At 27.0% G+C, this 20,851-nt stretch overlaps 1 protein-coding gene and 1 long non-coding RNA gene across 12 annotated transcripts in view; one reads left to right on the forward strand and one right to left on the reverse strand.

Moving 5' to 3' along the window:
• Nucleotides 1-20,851, reverse strand: part of LOC107447498 (homeotic protein antennapedia) — a 212,723-nt gene that overhangs the window by 79,217 nt on the left and 112,655 nt on the right. Inside the window, exon 1 of one of the 4 annotated variants that reach the window (XM_021148682.3) lies at nucleotides 9,929-10,682. The exons of 2 other annotated variants lie outside the window; for them this stretch is intronic. The gene's annotated coding sequence lies outside the window, so the exon portion shown is untranslated. Of the gene's footprint in view, nucleotides 1-9,928; nucleotides 10,683-20,851 lie in introns of those variants that run through there. One more of the 4 variants, XM_016062429.3, reaches the window with a different exon arrangement.
• Nucleotides 1-20,851, forward strand: part of LOC107447499 (uncharacterized) — a 167,899-nt gene that overhangs the window by 7,977 nt on the left and 139,071 nt on the right. For 2 of the 8 annotated variants that reach the window (XR_011638314.1, XR_006224761.2), the window contains exon 1: nucleotides 15,921-16,101. The exons of 3 other annotated variants lie outside the window; for them this stretch is intronic. This is a non-coding gene — a long non-coding RNA (uncharacterized lncRNA). Of the gene's footprint in view, nucleotides 1-15,920; nucleotides 16,102-20,851 lie in introns of those variants that run through there. 3 more of the 8 variants (XR_006224763.2, XR_006224765.2, XR_006224759.2) reach the window with 2 other exon arrangements.

A 20,851-nucleotide genomic window follows, 5' to 3' on the forward strand; every position in this document is an offset into this window, starting at 1 on the left:
GCTATTTTCTCGCTCTTCGTGACTTAATACTTCGTTTTCTGAGATATAATGAAAGAAAATGATTTAGTGAAGAAAAAAAAGAAAAGAAAAAAGTAACAAAGAAAATTTAGAATACTTTTCTTAGCCATGTTATGCTGTTAAATATTTCATTTGAAAAAATTGAAACTCGTTTAGAAATACAGTTTAAAATAAGAACTAAATACGAAAATTCAATTTTCTTCTTTTTTAATACGCGTGATAAATCTGCTTCACTGTAAAGTGAAATTCCGTTAGAAATTAATTTTCCTTCAGGAAGCCATTCTTTATTTTTCTTTGAATTGTCTGAAAAGAATACTTTGAATATGAGAAGGAATTGAGGCTCCACAAAAAAAAAGAATATTAAGTACGGATGAAAAAAAATGCTGTAATAATTATTTTAAAGGTAATCAATTATCCATTATGAATTAATATACTCTTAAAAAGTTATTAATTACCTAAATAATCATAATGAGAGCTAGAAATATTTTCGATTAAAAAATTGCTACATAAAAATTACTAGTGACAAAAAAAAATCAGTTCGTTCATAAGCATATATATATATACACCGAAGAGCCATTATATTATGACCACCCTAAAATCTATAACAATGGGCTCGCCCAGGTTATCATGGTTTCTCGCCCAGGAACAATGTTTTCATGGGGCATATTAGGACGTCTGTAAGGTACTTGAACATAGTTGCAGACCAGGTTCACCCACTCATGGCAAAATTTTTTCCTGTGGGGGATGGTGTTTACCAGCAGGATAATGCACCATGGCATAAGGGTCGAATCGTCGAGGAACATTCCAGTGACTTTCAAGTCAAGTCTTGGCCCCCAAATTCACCTGACCTTAATCCAATAGAGCATCTGTGGTCCTACTTGGAAAACTAAATTCGTGCTGCCACGCTACCCCCTCGCAATGTGAGGGAATCGCAGGACCAGTTGGTGAGCACTTGGTACCAGATACCTCAGACTACTTATCAGCACCTTGTGGAATCAATGCCACAGCGGGTGCTAGCAGTTTTAAGGGCATGTGGTCCTACGTGTTATTAGCTGGGCAGTCATAATGTAATGGCTCTTCGGTGTGTCTATATATATATATATATATATATATATATATATATATATATATGTATATATATATATATATATATATATATATATATATATATATATATATATATATATATATATATATATATATATATATATATATATATATATATATATATATATATATATATATATATATATATATATATATATATATATATATATATATATATATATATATATATATATATATATATATATATATATATATATATATATATATATATATATATATATATATATATATATATATATATATATATATATATATATATATATATATATATATATATATATATATATATATATATATATATATATATATATATATATATATATATATATATATATATATATATATATATATATATATATATATATATATATATATATATATATATATATATATATATATATATATATATATATATATATATATATATATATATATATATATATATATATATATATATATATATATATATATATNTATATAAACATATACATAACACTTTGTTCATTTAAGAATTAAAAAAGTGGTGGAAAAGTTTCGCCATTTTTGATTAATTTTTTGCCATTTAAAGCAATTAACAAAATTGTGATATCCACTAATTATTTATGCAAAAAATAAAATAATAAAAAATTCAAATTAAAGGCTCTTGCCGTGGCTTCACTTCCTTTCATTTTAAGTTATAGCTAGAATGAGAAACTATCAACAACACTTCATTGTAATTTTTATACCACACTTATAAATTTATCTTTATTAAAATAATTTTTTATGATTATTAGAATTTCATTTTTCATTTTTTTTTTCTCGGCCTATCATAAATATGAATTATTGTTTTGCACAGGTAATCGCCTTGTGAAACAGCATATCTGAAAGTAAAGTATTTTATGTGATTAATTCATTAAGAAAAATTATAAATAACTGAAATTTTTGAAATCAATTAAATAAATCGAGGCGTACAATGTAGTTTTAAATCAACTGAGCCGCAAGAAGTTATGGGATCTCGCAATTTTGCGCCTTTTAATATTGAAGACAGATCATTAAACTTAAAGATCTAATTTCATTGTTTCATTTATTATAATTTGTCCTTGTTAGCATTCCGTAGTTAACAAATAATAAGCTGAACTAATTTATATTATCACATTTCACTGAGAAAACGTGCTGGTGCCTACAGGGCTGCTCTGAAACTACACAATCTATCACAGAACTGACATACCGTGACCAACGGTCACTAAAGTGACCTAACAATGTCATCATTGGACATGCTCAACCCTGTCAACAACAAAGCGATGACTGATAACACTCACAAAAGTAAACTAACACTTTAAGTAAGCGCGAAAAATTGGAAGACGCCCGCGGCTTTGAAGCCATCAGGGACCGTGAAGCTTTTCTTCCTCGTTTCGGAGAAACGGAGCCCCTAACCTCCCGTGGTGTGGAGCCGCGGTGATGGTCTTTCCCCCGGTATGGACCGCTTGACCTGAACACAAAATTGCGGTCCGATGTATGGGGGTGGGAGAGGCAGGATGATTCAGTACTTGAACTCTGGCTTTTTGGAAATCGTGATAGAAACAAGTGGGAGGTTATGATAAATTGAAAAATGACACAATATCGCTTTTTTTTGTGAGTACCGTGGTTTGACTTATGTGATCAAGGGTTAGCATTTTCTCTTTTAAACTTGTTAAACTGAAGAATTACATAATTTTCAATTACAACCCACAGAGAATTTTTCTTACTTGTTTTTAAGTATTATTGGAATTTGCCGCCATTCACGCAATTCGATTCGGTAACATACTTTAACGAAATTAATAAACGGATATTATTAAATAGAATTTTCTTCCCTATTTTGATTATTTATATTTCCTTATTTATTTTTGTAATTTGGGGGGAATGGTATTATAAATATCATTTCAACAACATGAATAATTTCAAACAATATTATATGAAATATAGGCATAAATAGCATTCATCTCGGTATAAATTGACTGGTTAAAAGAATCTGTTGTATTATATTATATTACTACCTTTTTAATTTGAAGCAAATAAAAATTTAAGCAATTTTTTCAACAAAAAAATTGATAAAAAAATTTGTCTGTTAAAGTTTTATATAATAAAACTGTTTTTAAATTAAAAAGAATGTAAACTGTTAGCTTAAAAATAAAAAAATCTTAAAAAAATCAGGTTATTCCTGTGAGTTTTTGCATGTTGACGTCTTTTGCTTAAAAAATTAAGTGTGTCAAAGTTGGAATATACTAAATACACGTCATTCATGACACACACGGAATGTATTTGTGTCATGTAAATGTCACAGCATGTGTAATCCTGTTTTGATACAATACAGACCATAAAGGAGCGACACTTTTGTTTTGCAATCTGTAAAAGTTCCACATCAAATTATGGTAGATATAATGTACCAGAACTTATGGTGCATTATCCGTAAAATCCATTTTTTACCGTAAAATATTATACCATAATTTTTACAGTAACATTATTGAATTAGAGTTAATCAAAGATTTTAATGTAATTGTTTGTCCCCTAACATTTTTTGCCCCCTAACATGTGTTCAAAAGTACCGGCAAATTGAATAACTGTTCTATTTACAGTAATTTGAATCGGAATTTTTTACAGTGCAGTTTACATCAATTGTTATACCGGAATGTTGCAATACTACTTTGATATTGTCCATAGAGTAAAAAATAAAATTTTAGCTTTTCCAAATACTCGTATAAGAAATTCTATATTTTTTAAGGCACGGTAATTTATGCTTTTAAGCCATTATCAAGATTAACAATTATACTAGGTATTTCAAGATTTTTTATTTGTGTTTTTCTTTTTTGATATTTTTATAATAATATTTTACATAATATAATTAATTCGAAAAAATATTTATTATATATATATTATTAATAAAGTAATTTGTATTGTCTTACATATTAAAAATCAATAATATTTATAGATTATTAAATGCTTTCATAATATTTTACATTTTCATTGCATTCAGATTTCGTGTATAAATTAAGCACATTTTATATTCACAAGATTTTCAATTTTTTTGCAAATATTTATTATAACTTTTTAAGAACTGATAATTCTTTCTGTCTGTTCCTTTAACAAAAATTGTATGTTACAATTGTACTTTAATGTACGCCGGTTAAAACTTTGCGATTGTAGCCTGATTGGTCATTTTAAATGAGGAGTAGCTACACTGAAAAAAGTATGATCAAAACTATCAGAATAGGGTAACATTAGCAGTATTTCTAGCTTCATGAGATCACCAAATAACTCGGTTATCTAAGAGCTTCCGTAATTAGTTTGGTAAAATTAACAATAAAATATAATTTTAAATATGTGATAAAAATTTGGTTACTTTAACATGATACCTTAGAACATGGAAAAACCATTTAAATCATAGAAAAACCATTTATTCGGCCAATCTTATGGCCACTAAATTTGTGACCATAAGAAATAAAATTTTGAAAATTCCAGTGAACAGTTATTATATGAACGGAAAAATTATCAAATGAACAGTTTAAATACTGTATATTTTGGTTTTATTAAACGGAAATATGTTGTTTTTTTTACCAGAAATGTTCTTACCATACATTACGGTAATTTTACCGGAATTTTTTTCTCCGCGTTAAAGCAAGGATGGACTTAATTTTTGCATTTTTCGCTGTTTAAAATTTATTTTTATGACCACTCCAGGTTAAAAAAAAATTATGAAGAAAAGTATTCTTATTGCTTAAAAATAAACTATTAAAAAGGACTGTAAAATTATTTTGGAAGATTTATGAATCATATTGCTTAATTTTAATTTTATTATGCTGTTATTATACAATTATTACAAATATAGAATTAGTTATTTTGTCAAACTAAGTAAGCTAATATTATTCAAATTTAAAATTTCAAAACAATTTTAACACAAAAAATAATAACGCGTCAATAAAAATTATTACAACAAATTTCTCATTACTTATTTACAAACCTAAACTAAAAATGAAAAATTTTTTTGATATAATCATGTATTTAAAATTTTATTTAAACTTATTGATTGCTATTTTCAAGAGATATATTTAACAATTCTTCAGTAAGAGGGAAAAAAAAGGAATGTAAGCCATTTATTATTTAAAAATCATAGGATTACGTAAGACATGCTGTCAGAAACTATTTTAAGATACATTATAAGTAAAAAGCAATAATTGCAAACTTAGGATGCTTTACAAAAGTATAAGATATATTATAATTACCATAGAAAACAGAACAAATAGCTATTTTTTCATTTGATTATTAATTTTTAATTTTAAAATTAACAATAATGAAATGAGATTTAATAAACTTCTACTATACAGAACACAAGCATGAAAATAAGTTCCTCAGCTTTTATTAAATTAGCAATTTATTCGGTGAGAAAAGTGTTAAGAAACATTTAATGAAGACTATCGCAACAATCATCAACAAGCTCATAGTTTTTTTTTTTTAACAACTAATTACAAAAATCAATTTCTTCCGCGTTCTTTGTTTGCGAACAAAAGATGAAAGCAGTATCCAAAACAAAAACTTTGATGAAGAAACCTACCTTCACTTATATCTGACCTCAAAACATAAAAATAAAACACCTTTTTTTAGCCGTGTTTAGATAAAAGGTGATCCCCTTCTAACCACTGCTCAACATGTTTCAAACATATTTTAGTGATATATCCTTTTGATGTGTATTATAATCATGCTGTTAACTTCACCTGACCCTAGAAAGTGTTCTTTTTTATGCTAGATAAGTGACAGCAATTCAGTCTGGGTACTCCGTGGGGTTTCATTCACCGACACCCTTGAATTTCCCCACCCCCTTTAAGTATCGCATAACACTGTCATTGTCACATGTTAGTTCTTTACAAGAAAAGAAGATAAAACAACTTTAGTTGGTGTTGAGGTTTTTTTTTAGTTGCGTGTTAAATCCGGTTGCTTGCCTCTAAAGAATACTTTTCATAACTTTGTGTCACGTGTCGCCGTTATTCGGTACATTACCCATCTAAGTTGGGAACTTGTGGATCACGTGATTAGGCAAGTCGGAGGAATTCAAAGAAAATACTATTACACGGGAATAGTATGAGGGAGATTTGATAAATTCAGAATAACTAGGCTTTTGTTTTTACTATAAACAGGCTTATTATCAAAAACAAATAAGCTTATACATTTAAAGTAAAGATAAATGATATAATTTATTTATCATAATGCATACTTTGAACTTAGATTAATTTATGCTTATATCACTGTTATATGTTCAAAACACATACTTATTGTTTTGCAAAATGCTAAAAATAAAATACTTATATTCTTTGTAATGGCAAAATGACTATATTTTTATTTTTTGAATATAGCTACTCTATATAATACCATGATAAATAAAAGCCTTAAATAGAATTTTTTTAATCGTTTAACAACAAAAAATAGGTCAAAATATCATTATTTTATCCCGTATTCTAAAATCCATGTCAAAATATTCAGCGATGGATTTCCCAAAAATTTACTTCACATTCATAATGTAATTCACATTTACACAAAAAAAGAATTCAATTTAATCTATTTATTTTTGTTTAGATATAGTATTTGAAATTTCAAATCGATTTGAAATGTAAAAAGTATATTCCTTTAAAGGTACGTTGTGTTATTAAATTTCCTGTGAGAATTTAAGGAAAAATGCTTTGAAAATGTATTGATCTGGAGTCCTTATTTTTAAAACCATATCAATTTTAGTTTGATAATTTGGTATTACAATACATTCTGGGCAGCTATTATATGACTGAAATATTTTAATCAGTATTACTGTTGTGAAATAATACATCAAAAAAAGCAAATAAATGAAATTAATTGAAAAAAAATTTTTTTTAAAACAATCCTGTAACTTTTGTACCAAGAAAATCTTATACATTTAATAATTATAGTAAGTTTTTTTTTTAAACTAAACTTCCATTTCAATTAGCATATTAAATAAGTTCACTTCAATTATTTAACTTTTTTTTTTTTGAAAAAGTAAAATAGTAAGTAGTTTAAGTATTAGTAAATAATAAATTAAAAACTATTTTTTAAACCTACAATAATTTGTGCGAAAAAAAATTAAAACTCTGTCTTCTTGCTTTTAAAATTGGTTTGGGAAAACTAACCGATAATTATTTTAAATATCACATAGAACAATGATGCTTTAAAAATTATATTAAGCTATTTTATGATTAAATTAACTAGAGCTTAATAATCATTTTTATAGTCACTTATTTTAAATAGATATAGTCATTTATTTCAATTAGGTATCGTCACTTATTTTAAATAGCTAAGAAAATAGTTAATATTTTAATTGTCACTACAAAAGCGATGTCTTATAAAATATGATTTACCTAAGTGTATTTAAAATGCTATTGTTTAAATTTAATTATAATACGGAATTTCATTTCTTCATCAAAAAAAATTGCATTGAGTATATATTTATTGCAAATAATTATGTGCTAAGTAATTGCTATTTGAGTTTGTCAAGCAGGTCATTTTTGTTTCTAAATGTATTTTTATAATAGCTTTAATGTTTATTTTATTAATTTATCGGATTAACTTACATATGCAAAATATTAATGATATAATAAATGCAAGCATTTTTATATGTACAATGTCATATTTCATTTATTTATCATATTATCTAAATTCCGAACTGTAATATTGTAGAAGTAAATATTCAAAAAATAAATAAATAAACAGCAGCTTTATGATATGCAGATCTTTACATTTCTTTTTTGATCAGATTATCTAATATATCCTAACTGTTTTATTGAAAAAATAAATATTCTGATAATAAGAAAATAAATAAAAGTTTTATGATAAGTACATCCTCAAATTGATTTTTTAGACATCCAAACTTATCTTGTATAAATAAAAAATGTCAATCATTTTGCATGCAAATTTATCAGATAAAGATATTTATAATTTTTGCGATTGAATTATAGACAATTTTCTTTCAAATATAGCAATATTTCAAACTGATATAAATCTTAAAATAGAAAAGAATAGAAGTTCATTATTTCGTACATTTAGTTAATGTTTCTCTATAATTTTTAAATATTATTTTTTAGCTATATTTGTGTTATTTACTCATCTTTTGTCTAAAACAGAAATAAAAGGGTGTGTAATTGAATGGTCGATGGTAATAGATTCCTTTAAAACGTGATTTATTTAAAACATATATGCAATTGCTCAAAAATTCCACTCTAGTTAATATGGTTTGAAGAAAATAATTATTTTGTAAATTATACACAATAAATAATTTTATAATCGAGACCTATGATTAGCAAGAAATATATAACACCAAAATGAAAATTGCAACTACCCCATGCAATTCATATTAAAAACTTAATTTAAAATAATCTGAGAAATATTGATTCTGTCTCTATATGTAATGACTATTGATAAAATGGTAAACATTTTTCTTCCTTGAAACATAAAAATAATGGGAACAAAATGCAAATTTAAAAATCATCGAAATAAATGATAACAGTTGTTTACAAAGCGCTTTAAAAATTCAAGAGACTTCAATAAACATATAATTGAAGGAATTACTTTATAATGCTTTTCATAATAAATTAGCGATTATAAATAAGACTGAAATATAATGAACGTGAATAAATTATACTTTAGTACAAATTATGCACAATTTATCGTTTTTTTTCTCGTCTTTTTTTGAAAAATATTATTCAGAAATTGACTCTTAATATCGAACAATTGATTATTGACTATTAAGATATTTAGAAATCGGCCTTTTTGTGCCACAGTAGAGATTTTTAAATGCCTAAAATAGCTGACGTATTGACTCTTATTTCCCAATAAATATTCCAAAATTGAGTTGAATTGCAATTTCTTGCGTTACACTTCATGATGTTATCAGATATTATTAAACTTAACAAATGACGGACGTAAAATTTTTAAAATAAGTTCAAACTTAACTCCCGACTTGGGGTATATTTATTAATTTTTATATGTCATTAATTTATAGATTAGAATCAGTGGAATATTTTTTTTTAAATAAATATTTTCAATAATAATTTTTAATAATAAAGATGAATTCTATATTTCCATCCATTTCGCAGATATTTTTCCACACTGTAAAAAATTTCAGACCAAATTAAGTCCATTTTTACCGGAACATGTTCAGTTTTTATAGTAATAATTACATTAAAATCTCTGAATCACTGTAATGTAATTAATATAAATGTAAAAATTACGTTATATTATTTTACGGTAAAATGAATTTTATAGACTAAGCGGCACCCAAAGTACTTTATACCGAAATTTAATCTGTATTTTTTTGTAGTAGAATGTAGATTTTGTGAAGCAGGATTTATTCTTTCATAATTGAAATTAATCATAAACTGACTATGTGAATCCCAAACTCGTAATTTATCAATTGGTTTTTATATTTATTCGACCCTTGATTCAAAAAGTAAAATAGCAGTGTTTATGAAAGAAAAAAATATATATATATCTTCACATTTACGAGCCACAGCACGTGTAACAAACACCAAGTTGGGTGGCAATGTAAACAAAAAGAAGCGAAAGTAATGACCGAATTCTATGTGAGCATCTACTAAAAACACTGCAGACTAGATTATATTTTTTTTTTAGTTTTGGTCCGCGAAAAACAGTCGACCGGTCTAGTTGATACTATCCACTCAGAGTGAAAAAGCCGGCAATTGCGCGTGCACGTACTACCCCATTTCAGTAGACGAATGGACAGATATGATAGTCCATAAATTTCTTGAATTACCTGGCATATCAGCTGGTGCTCCTACCTTGAGATAGCGCCGTTTGTTGCTGGTCTAAGTACTCGGTTGTAGTGGATACACGAAGATGGTCACTACCCGGCATTCCAAACTGGTATATTCGCCAAACTGTTCAGGTAGCTCTGGAGATTCTTTTTGGTTGTCTCTCTGTGATGAGCGTTTTCTCTGCGTTATTTTTTTATTTCTATTATTAATGATGAATTCATGGTTTAAGGGCGAAAAAGGAGGGGGACGGTGTGGAAGTGATATCACGTGATCCAGCCTCCTTGTCCAATAGGCGCGCGCGCCAGAGACTGGTGCAGGGCCAACTCTTGAGCAAGGGAATGCCAAGGTGGAGCGTCCACCGAGTTACCTGCCTTAGGTGCGACTGCTCGTTCTCTACTCTGGCAGCGAGTAGATATCAAAAAGGGCCTGGATCGAATAATTTACGTCACTATCAGATTAAATTGGTGCAAGGTTCTGGTCACGCTGTTGGATATCTTTTGCGCATACTCTTTGCTCACGCTGGTCAATTAATAGCGTCCGGGAAATGTTACTTTGTAAATTCGTCTCGGGATGATCTTCTCTCGCACCCATTTCAAGATTTATAGTATTCTATAGTTGGGGGAAAGTTGGGGAAAGGAAGAGAGTTAAATTTCTTCGATGACGGCTTTAGATTTATGCCCTATTAGAAAGAGATTGTCGTGCTTTCTTAATTGAACGGTGGATAAATAAGTTTTACACAGCTTCTTCATTTTTGCATTAAGTTTTTAAATAATCATCACTTGGGTTACGTTGAATGTTTTGTTCTTATTTATAATATAATATTTACTGATGCGATAATTGAAAACATTTAATATAGTATGTGTTTATCTGGTAGTCAATTTTTTGCAGTTTCATTAAGCCTTCACTGCGATAATTAAAAGTATTTAATACAATATAAATTTACCTGCTTGTCAATTTCTTAGGCAGTTTCATTTCATTGAATTATTTTTGAGACTTTCGTAATCCTGATATTTTCCTCCCTACCATATAACATATACAAATCCAATTGTCTAATAGTTGTATAAATGATTTTTATAGAAAAATTATTCTAAATGAATCAGATCAAATAAATCATCAGATGTAACCCAACTGATGATTTATTTGATCAGTTCATTTCAATATCATTTGATTATTCTCCCTATGTTGGATAAAGGCATGCACATAATTTATTCGATGATAATTATTGCTACTATAATTATAAGCATTTAATTATGCAATATTAACATAAACGTTAGACAATTTCATATCAATCTATTCTTAGTACTTAAACAATCAATATAGTTTTTTCCCAGACATACATGCGTTCAATTGACAAAAAGTTGCACCAATGCTTTAAAAAAAAGTTTTATGTGTATCAGATCGAAATATTTAGGACTAATATATTTAATATAATATGGAGTTTTCTTCATTACCAATTTCGTAGACTGTCGCATTTTGTTAAACTGTTTTTACCGTTAACCAGCCATACAAGGAAAGGTTGCTGTTGTTGGATTACATATTTTTGGCTATTGATTTTGGCATCGAATCTGGAAATTTCTTAGTTTTGTACATGCTATAGCCTTTTATACTATGCAAGCTATTCATTTGATGATTTTTCCGTTCATATGATTATGGTTTACCAGAAATTCTGCTTTTCAAAATCTATAATTCTTATTATCACACATTTTGTAAAAAACTACAAAACTGAAAAATAAAATTTACGGAACAAATGAATTTTATTCCGCGCTCTAAGGTATCGTGATAAAATTACCAAATTTTACCTCATTTACCAAATTTTATCACTGATTATAAAACCATGTTTTATTGTTAATTTTTCTAAAATCACTGCCAAAGTGTTTCGGTGAAAATTACCGAGCTTTCTGATGTTCTTATAGAGGCAGAAATACTATAAAAACCACTGTATTCTGTTTTGACCATTCCTTTTTTCGCTATTTAACTTTTTCAAGGAAAAAAAAGCTTAAGACAAATTTGTATATCCCATTATATACTTATTAGAATGGGTCAAAAATTATTAAGTCTTCTAAATTAAAACTTTAGTATTAAAAAGCAATTAATTTCAGATGTATCCATAGTGTTATACAATTTTCTTGGTCTTGCCTACGATATGTATTCTACAGAAGTTTCTATTTTTATGTCGCTAAATTCTTTTAAGTTAGTTTACTAAAATATCCTGTGATATTCTTTATGTATTAAAATGAAAATATTGCTCACGATTTTTTTCGAAGTACTTTAGCTTTAATTTGGCAAGTTTTGATTACGAATGCTTCAAGTTTTAAAATTCTTCACACCTCAGTTGTTCCAATGTATAATTCATAAGGTTTGTACACTGAAAAAAAATATGGTCAAAACTACAAAAATATGGTAAAAGTATCGGGTTTTTGGCTCTATGGGAACAACAAGAAGTTCGTTAATTTTTTCCAAATGTTTTGGTAATGAGTTCGGTAAAATTAACTATAAAATATGGTTTTACAATATTATCTAATAAAATTTTGCAAAATTTCGTAATTTTATCATGATACCTTAGAGCATGGCAAAAAAAAACATTTATTCGGTTAAATTTAATTTTCAGTTTTGTATTTTTTAATATATATATGTGTTAATAAAAATTATAATTCTGAAAAACTGAATTTCCGGTAAACCGTTACCATATGAAAGGAAAAATTATCAAAATAGTGGTTTAAATACAGCATGTTCTGGTTTTTATAACTAGAATCAGAGCTTCGTTAATCAATACTGTCATTACCATGCAGTACTCTGATTTTACTAGAGTTTTTATCTCTCTGTAGAATTTTAAGTTAATTATTGCTTGTTTTGATGGGTGAATTTAAACCGTACTTGACTCCACGAACCTTGGCTCTTGTAAATACACCTAAGGTTAAAATTTGTTACAACTTTAGTAAGGTGCTAAATTTGAAGTAAATTGCAACATAATGCTTCTCTTTTACGACTGAGCATATGGTAAACATATGGTTAAGCATATGGTAAAACGTTTGAATTTGCAAAAAAAAATAGAAATAAATTTAAAAGTAAATGTAAGTTATCTTATATTTCTATTGATGAATATCAAATTAAATTTCAATGTTGATCAATATTTTTGTTAATGATTTTAATTATTCTTAAGCAATACAACTAAAGAAACATCTCGAAAAGAAATTTTAACGTTTTTATTTGGAACTTTATTCTCATTAAATAAAAATAGGAACTTTGCGATCATTATATTCTTTAGTATAAAACATTATACACTTTTTTGTCCCAAGATAAAAAAAAAATACGCTGATATCACCAAAATATACTATATAATATATTTTTTTTAATGAAAATCTTTCAAATATGGTTTGTACAATATAAAACCACTAAAATATATTTTCTATTGCATAGTATTCTCCTGAAAGTTTTTTCTTGTTGCGTATACAAATAAATACTATCCGATTCGTTTAATTATAGAGCGAAATATTATTTTTACATGAAACTAAATATAAAATAATGCATAAAAATTAAGTGTGAAAATGTAATTAAGCATTTAAACATAAATTTTAGCCTATTTTACTTTAAGCTTAAATATTTTTGTCACCCTAGTAGCAATTTAAATATTTTATAAGTATCTCTCTAAATTCAATGCTTGAAATATAATCAAATGAAACTTCTATTATTAATTTCTTTCATACGCATAAATAAACAAAGAGATTAACTATTACATTTATATTTCAAAATAAAAGATGCTGTTTGATTATGTGTCGGATGGTTTGCAATTTTATTTTCTAACAATTGTCTTCATTTAAATTGTGTCGGGTAAAAATTTTATAATTTATTGTATTATAACTAACTCTTATTAATAACTGTTTTGAAAAAGCGACTAACTCTTTATTTATTCAATAACTTTACAAAGATAATAAATACTTGAGGGAAAAAATTCTGTGCTTTCGACATGGTACAAGAAATAGTGATCAGCAATTAAGATTATTTTTAGGCATTTTTTCAATTACAATAATAATAATAATAATAGTAATAATAATTAAACGCTAAAATTTCACAATAAGTTAATAAGTATTTGATGTTATATTTTGTTTTTGTAATATTTTTATGTTTGTGTGACTTATGAAAGATTTTAACTTAAAGTAGCTTTTCTTTTGTTTAAAACGATAAAAAAAATATATCTTTTAAATATCAATTGCTTTTACTCTAATTGTGTAATGAGTTACATGATTTTTGAAGCATAATATGGTATCATAACAGCACTTGTGAAACAGTTTTGTAAAGAAAGAGAGGGTCATGGAAATTTTAAAAAATAGTATCGAAACTTACCAAAGAATATTGAAGTTTTAAGAATGCACCTTAATTCTAAATATGTACCGCATTGAAAAAATCGAGACTGAACAATATGTAATTTCATATGTCTAATAATGTTTGCTAAAAAAAACAGTTGAGCCTTACACGATTCTTCATAGTCATTGCGAATGAACGGAAAAATATTGACTTACGCATAATAGAAATCGACAACTCATCAGAAAGATAAATAAATTCATAGATCGCAATTTCCTGGTTGAAATAAAGTAGAATATCAGTTTTTATTAGCATAATAATCCCTCCTATCTTAAAAATGCTTACAGGACTTTTCGTCTCTTTTTTAAAAATTTATTTAATTATTTTTTTTATGATTAGGTTTACGTAAAATTTGTACTACAGAAAACTAATATTGAAAAGAGTAATAGGAAAATTTTCGATTTTTTTTTAACTTTTAAAATTATCATTGTATTTAATTTGCTAAGTTTAAAACTTGACTTCCGAGGCTAAATTGCATTAAACCCGAATCAACTCGGATTAGAATACAATTTTTATTTAATTGCAAAAAATTTTTATAAAAGTATTATCTTGGGTAAAAAAGCAATTTTTTTCCGTATATAAAATGATTTTTAAAAGTGTTTTCGCAAAAAAAGTCAGAGAGATAAGAGAGAGAAAATGATCCGAAAAAAGAGATAATCAGACGTGATAAATGAATTATCAATTCGGCGATTAAAAAAATTTCTTTTGCTATTATTTAGTTCAGGGCTCCAAAATAAGTACTTTATAAACTTAGTAAAGCTGTCTCTATTTATCTAAATCAAATTAGCATATCATTAAAGTTTTCACTATGCAGAACTTTTTCTTCATACTATAGAGTTGATGAATTTATTCATTTAATTTATGAATTAGTTAATGACTATTTTTATTTTATTTTCTTCCCAAGGAAATAAGGCAGTCTAAATCTGTATTTTCGCTTATTTTCGATTCTCTATCTAAAAACTACTACTAAAGAAGTATACAATATATCTTATCAAAAATGTATTTCTAAGAAAAAATTGAATTCTACTTTATTAAATTCCCATTATTAAATCCTTCTAAAACTCTAAATCTTTTTATTCCCAAACGATGAAAGCCAATGTTTTCCCGATTGTAACTATATTTCAGTTAAAAACGTGCAGGTTATTAAAATAAATTTCTATAATACTTAACCAGGGCAAGTTTGGCAGATTTTTAATTCAGGAATTTTTGGCACCCTGAGAGCTGAAGCTAAACAAATATAAATAGTAAATACTAATAACTAAACAATTGAAGAAAAAGCTATTTTATAATACCGAAAAATACTATGTCATCATTGTTTTGGTTTCAGATACTTTTTATTGCGCTAAAAATGATTGAAAACCTGACAAATTTGCTCTAGTTAATGGTACATAACATAAACATAACAATTTGCTTAACTGATACAGTCCTGTAAAGTTCTGCAATAACAGTAACGCACTTTAATTTAAAAAGACCCGTAAACATACATTTTGTATTTTCTTTTAATTTATATGTATTTTTATTCGGTCCCTTAAAATATGAATGAAGGATAAACGGTGTAGACGACTGGTTGTTAATTCGTCACACCCAAACATTTTCCACACTTTCTCACGAACAACGAAATCATCTCTTGTCTCAGACAAAATTGCCGCCTTGCTTGACCAACTGAGGTACTATCCCGGTTAAAAGGGGAAAAATGGGGAAGTAAGGCAAGATAAAGGTCAAATTGTAAACGTGTTTCTCTTTTCTTGGAGTAAACCACAAATTTGAAGAGTCGGAGACTGTGCAGTCTTCACTTCGGCTTGGCATTCGTTTGGTAAGATTTCTATTTAATACCTTTTTTTTTTTATATAGTAATCATCTTCAGCATTTTTACTTAGTAATTCCGAGTCATATAATTATGTCCCTGTTACGGTAATGTACTGAAAAATGTGAATGTTGGCATTCATATGGATTCCTTAGCGAAAGTCCGAAATATTTGTTAATTATTTTAATTATCATTATTAATTATTATTTTCTATCATTGGTAAAATTACCGTATTGTATGATACTGTCATTTCTGGTTTAAAAAACATAAATCTGGTAATAAAACCAAAATATTTTATATTTGTAAACCATCTTCTTCTTTGTCTGCGCAACAGCCCCTTGCAGGCCATGGCTGCCTCAACAGCTGACAAATGCCAGTGCTTCTTATCCATGCAACTCACCTCCATATAAACCATTCATTTGGTAATTTTACCGTTCATAGTAGCCACAGTTTACGGGAAATTCTGGTTTTCAAAATTATAGTTCTTGGTACCAAACATTTTGTAAAAAAAATCAAAACTGATATGTAAATTTAACCGAATAAGTGGTTTTTATGCCTTGGTTTAAATCATGATAAAAATCACTAAATTTTGCTATATTTACCCAATTCTTTCATATCCCATTTCGGTAAAAATACCGAGCTTTTTCATGTTCCCTTTTAATAAACACGATAAAAGTAAACATATTTTTTTTCTCAGTGTGGTGTTAATGTTATAAATGAGAAATAATGACTACTACACAGCGAAAAAGGATTTGTATTTCAATATTTACCATCAATGTAGGCTTGAATGTCATGTTTTGAGCTCGTAATTGTGAAATGGTGATATTTATTACATATTTCGTACATTCAATCCTTGTGTGAATGCTATGGCAATAACGATAACATACACATCTAACTTAATATGAACTTTTACTTTTCCGTGTAATATTTTTCGCATATTTTCAGCTTATAATAATTCCGAATAATATCATTATGTTCCTGAGAAAGTCCAAAATTGGAAAGTATTTGTGAAGTTAGTGAAAGTCAGAAATGTTTGTTAAACATCATGATTTTTGTTTAAAACTGATAACAGTTGATATTAAGCATGCACTGATAACAGCTTTGTAAGTGGTAAATAATGCTAGAAATAATTTTTGTCCAACATTTTATATCAATGCATGTTTAAAGCGCAAATTTGATGTAATATGTGCGAAGTGGTGATATTTAACAAATATTTCGCAGTATTTACCGGAAAATATTAATATTCAATCGATTTTGGACATACGATTACAAAATTCATATATCGATTACAAAATTTATGAATATTAATTTTTACTTTTTCTAGTAATATTTTTCAACATATTTTGCTTAATAATTCCTACTAATAAGTTTTTATTACTCCGAGATTACAAATATAGACACTCAGGTGTGAATATTTTTTTTAATATCATAGATTCTCTCTTACAATGGCAAATGTCGATATTTAACATTCGCAACAGAAATAATGGTAACAATTGTTTAGTCAATATTTACTATATTTAGTATCAAAGTTTGCTGGTATATGTGCGAAATAATGCAACGGGAAAAAAGAATTATTAAAACTATCAAAACACGGTAAAAATTTACCGTGATTCTGAGTATACGGAAACACTAAAAACCTAGCTAATTTTTATCATGGCGTTTTTGTAATGATTTTGGTGAAACTGACAATGAAATATGGTTTTATAATGTGTGATATGTGTGTGTGGGCGAATGTGGTAATATTTGGTAAGTTCATCATGATACCCTTAGAGAATGGCATAAAAAGTCATTTATTTGGTTCAATTTACTTTTCAATTTTGTATTTTTTACTAAATGTATGGTAATTAGAATGAGTTAAAGAAGAAAAAGAAGCTCTGGTTTTATTAACCAGAATTTTGGTTTTTTTAGAAATGTTATTACCATACCGTTCGATAATTTTACCAGAATTTATTTCTCTGTTTGATATTTAACAAATATTTTGTATTTTCACCACTTTTTCAACTATCGATAGTTAAAGGAAAATGACGGCATTTAGCATATATGAGAAATTCACAGTAATATTTCTATTACAGGCTCTGCATTGTAAAAAATTCCAGATAAATTTTTTTTTTAAATTAACGGAAAAAAAATCTGATATACCGTTATTTTTCATCGTAAAATCACTGTATAAGATTTTACAGTAAAAATGCATTATACGGTAAAATGGATTTTACGGATTATGTACCCTAAGTATTGATACTTTAAACCGTAATAATAATTTTTTACAATGTAATCCGATGGCAAATTTTATTCTAAATAAACAAATACCGAAGAAAGAAAATAAATAATCGAAACGCTTGTTTATGTTACTGCATTTTTTTTTCTTTGAATCAATCGAAATATTTAAGAAAAGTGAAAAAGTCATAAAATTCATGAATTGCTTAAGTGACATACTGATCTTGTGATATTAATGCGACTTTTTTTTTTTATATTCAAGTGAAAAATTTATTAGAAAATAATTTAATGTATGAATTTTAGGAGCTCATTATTTAAATAATCATTTGTTATGACATCAAATAAGTTTTTTTTTACTGACTCATCTATCTCAGTAGAAGTAATTTTTAATACGAGTTCAGGCGTCAAATTCGAATAAAATGTGAAAATATTTAAAATTCTGAACGTATTAAAAGAAACGCGGTCTTATACTATTTTTTTTTTTTTAGCTTTATTATTTTTCTTTTAATTTTTTCACCAGAATATAATGAAAATGTGGATCTTGAAAGACAACTTTGAAGTCATCATGAATTTGATATGTAAATTATATGCTTAAAATTTGTTATGACACCAAATAATATTTTTTTTTTTTACTGACTCATTCCAACCAGAACCAGCCAAGCCAACTCGGTAGAAGTATTTTTTGATCCGAAGTTAGACGTAAAATTCGTATATAATGTAAAAATAATTATAATTTCAAATGAATTTGCAGAATCTTGAAAAAAAGCGCAGCCTTATTTCGCTCTTTTCAGCGTGATTATTTCCCCTTCAACTTTTTTAACCAGAATATAATGAAAATGTGCAGCTTGAAAAACAACTTCGAAGTCATTATGAACTTTATGCGTACATTCTATGTTTAAATCATTATTTGTTACTACACCAAAAAACTTTTTTTTTTTTAAATTTTTTTTTACTGACTCATTCCAGCTTGAATCAACCATACCATTTCGGTAGAAATAATTTTTGATACAAATTTAGCCGTCAAATTTGCATAAAATGTGAAGAGAATTAAAATTCCGATTGTATTAAAAAACGCAGCCTTATTCCGTTCTTTTCAGCTTGATTATTTCCCCTCGAACTTTTTTTTTCTCCAGAATATAATGAAAATGTGTCTCTTGCAAAACAACTTCGAAGCCATTATGTTAGATAGAGTTTGAAAGCAAAAATATTTCTGATACAACAAAGCTGACCAGTTCACCGTGTAATGATCTTTGCTATAAGCCGCTATTTGAAAACTTTTTCCCCTTACACCTGTTTTACCGTTCTTCCCCAAATAAAATAGTAATTAATTTTTTTTTATTTCCGGTGTTTTTTGATTTTATGGCTTTTTAGTATTACCAAAACGTGTTAGCTACACGGAGTCATTATTATTTTTTTCCCCAAACAACTCCTAAGTAATTAGTGTAATAAAAAATACCCTCTTCTTTCTCCCAGATTTATGTTTTTCTGGATCCGAACATTCAAATTCGTTGCTTCCCGGAAACAACTCAACTCCGTTCTTTTCCGATTTAAAATCTCCGAAGAAAACATTGTTTTGTAGTAACATTTTTTCCCTTTCTTTCTGTTTTGTGTATGTCTTCTGTAAATCGATAAATCAATAACACAAGCAGAAAACATTAGTTTTCGAAGAAGAGAAAACTTTTGGCGTTTATTCTTCGAAGGGAACATAATCAATAGTTGGGGCCCATCTGATGTTTAAAATGCAGCTTCAACTAAGTAAACAGTTTGTGTTGTTGCTAATGGCATAGAAATATATCGACTAAATATCTGGCAAGCAATAATTTTGAGTTCTTATAATCGAAATCGTTAGCCTCTCCTTTGATTACAATAGGGTTCGAAATGGGTTGAAGATAGGGGGTGGGAGAAACCTCCCGTTTCCTTTTTGAATAGAGAAAACTTGTTTCAAACAGATATGAAGAAGCTCCTTCTATCGAGTTTTACAGAAAACATCAAAGAAAATTTCAATTTTCCGCCATATTTTGTCGTTATTGAGTAAAATTATTTTCAAATCAATTAACTATTTTGTTCATTTATTTTTTTACTGTATTTTGATCTAAAAAGAGATTGGTTTGTGGGATGCGTAACAGATGGTTTTCAAAATATTTTTTTTAAAAATTGATTGATGGTTTTAAAGTTTCTAAGATCAATATTAAACCGCATTAATATCGATAGAATTTGTTTTATGATGTTACAATGTATATTTAAATTATGTGAAGTTTTTTTTTTTACATTGAATCGAAGGCTTATAAATAAATCCTAAATGAAGTTTTTTTCTGACATATATTATTTAACTTTACTTTTGAGCTTCATTATACAATTTAATGAATCAAACTTTTCCTAAATTAATTTAGATCAAATCTTTTATTTGAAGATATTTTTGTTAATTTCCCAAATTAAGTAAAATTGTCTTAATGATTTTGAATATTAAATTTTTATTCTACTTTTAGGATTATGTACATAATTCATATCATATGATAGAATAAATTTTTTTAAAATTATATTGTAT

This window comes from Parasteatoda tepidariorum, chromosome X2 (assembly GCF_043381705.1).
Source record: "Parasteatoda tepidariorum isolate YZ-2023 chromosome X2, CAS_Ptep_4.0, whole genome shotgun sequence".
Taxonomy (NCBI): Eukaryota; Metazoa; Arthropoda; class Arachnida; order Araneae; family Theridiidae; genus Parasteatoda; species Parasteatoda tepidariorum.